The sequence below is a fragment of the Brassica rapa genome, chromosome A01, assembly GCF_000309985.2.
Source record: "Brassica rapa cultivar Chiifu-401-42 chromosome A01, CAAS_Brap_v3.01, whole genome shotgun sequence".
In the NCBI taxonomy this organism is placed as follows: domain Eukaryota; kingdom Viridiplantae; phylum Streptophyta; class Magnoliopsida; order Brassicales; family Brassicaceae; genus Brassica; species Brassica rapa.
This window is the reverse complement of record NC_024795.2, coordinates 15,238,759-15,240,838: the sequence shown is the minus strand read 5'-3', so window position 1 is coordinate 15,240,838 and position 2,080 is coordinate 15,238,759. Positions and strand designations below refer to the sequence as shown.

Below are 2,080 nucleotides of genomic sequence, written 5' to 3'. Positions count from 1 at the left end.
TTTCTTTTCATCTATACTATGAGTTTCTATTCTTTTACTGTGATGAATTGCTTTGCTATGTCTGAGTAGTTCAACTGTTAGATCCTGGGCTCAGATAGATCTGTGGGATTAGCCCCAAACTATAGATCTGCCTTGTTGTGATATTCATGATAGATTTGTATTCATTGCTTGTTTTAGCCTTGCTAACTAGAACTTGATCATATGATTGCATACTCAAGCACCCTTGTTATCCCATCCTGATATCTATCTATCATATTAGAATTGCTAGAGAGGGCTAACCGCCAATTTAGAATCTTAGTAGGGCATTTCATACTCGCGCATAGGCTTGGCTAGAACCCGTCGATCGATGTCCTCAACTGACAATCGATCGATGTTGGCAAAGGTGTATCGGTCGACGTCTTAATAGACTATCGATCGACACTCTCTTGTGTCTGCATACTAACCGATGAGACACGAGATCTAGTCTGTTAACTAGTGGTACATGCGACAGCTGATCACTGAGTTAAGCGAATGAGCTCTAATATATCATGCATGCAACAATTAGGCATCTATAGGTATTATAATCTCCAACACCTGAATAGTGGCCCTGCATCTAATACCATTTCCAACCAAGTTACATTTATTGTTTACTCGCTTGTTACTATTGCTATTCCATTTAAACATTTACAACCCTTAGAATTAATAAACACTAGATTTAATTGTTCCCTAGCTCTTTGTGGATTCGATCCCTAAGTACTACATCTGAACCTATTTTGATGAGAGTAATACTCCTTAGGGTAATTTGAGTGGTATCAAATTTGGCGCTGTTGCCGGGAAGCTTTGATCGCCATTAGATATAGTTTTATTAATTCTTTTTCTTTTCTTTACCCCCTTTCTAATAATCTTTTTCTTGTCTTTTCAGGTGCATGCCCAGCGGTACCAGAAGCAACAAGGAGAAAGACTTGCTGTTCTCAGACGATCCTGCTCATTTGGAACGCACCATCCGTAGAGGTCAACGTTCCACATCGTTCGACGCAACCACTTCGTCGTCGCTCGATACGCACAACCAACCGTCGACCGACACCAGATCATCATCGTCGATCGATCCCAATCGTTCGACAACGATCGATACTACACCGCGTACGTCGATCGATACCATGTCGTAAAAAATGGTAAACATTATTATTCTAACTTAGGACGAGAACGGAAACCTGTATGACCAGGCCGGTCATCTGTGTAATGCAACATGTCAGAAAATAGATGCTCAGGGAACTGTAATCCCTGATGCTGATGCTACAAGAGCTGCTCAACCTGTAGATAAGGACGCTCGATCGAAACCACTGGCCGACTACAATCGCCCAGATGGGTACTATTCCAACAGATCAGCCATTCGACTTCCAGAGATCCAGAAGCAGAATTTCGAGCTGAAGCCTCAATACTACACTCTCGTGTCGCAGATACCCTACTCTGGGTTACCGCATGAGCATCCTATGGACCATTTGGAACGGTTCGAGGATCTAATCGCTGCTATTCGGATGGAAGGAGTCCCCGAAGATTACCTGCTGTGCAAGCTCTTCAGATACACGCTGAATGGAGAAGCGATGCACTGGCTTAGGCAGCAACCCACATGATCTTTAACATCCTGGAGCGACATCAAGAATGCTTTCTTACGAAACTTTATCGATGAGGCGCGCGCTGAAGAACTTCGGAACAAAATTTCCACATTCTCGCAGAAGGCTAGAGAGTCCTTCAAAGATGCGTGGATTAGATTTAGGTTCTTCCAGCGAGACTGTCTACACCACGGATTTAACGTAGTGCAGCTGCTAAGCACTTTCTTCCGAGGTCTCGCCGTACATTATCAAATGGCCGTTGATACGGCGAGTGAAGGAAACTTCACTACTCGGAATCCGTTGGAAGCTGTGAGACTTATCGAAAACCTTGCTAACAGCAGCAGCACCAAAAACACTGACTCTGAACAGAAGAAGTCTGTAGCCTCTATCGGGAAGGAACAGATGGACGAAGTAAGAGCTAAGTTAGATGTGGTGCACGAGCTTCTTAGGAAGCAAGTCTGTTCAGCTGAAGGAGAAGTAGCAGATACGGA

The 2,080-nt window shown here is 43.8% G+C and overlaps 1 non-coding gene across 1 annotated transcript; it reads right to left on the bottom strand.

Annotated features, from left to right (window-relative positions):
• Nucleotides 1-1,680: 1,680 nt before the first annotated feature.
• Nucleotides 1,681-1,786, bottom strand: LOC117129124. Its single transcript, XR_004452716.1, has one exon. It is a non-coding gene; the product is annotated as a small nucleolar RNA R71 (small nucleolar RNA).
• Nucleotides 1,787-2,080: the final 294 nt, after the last annotated feature.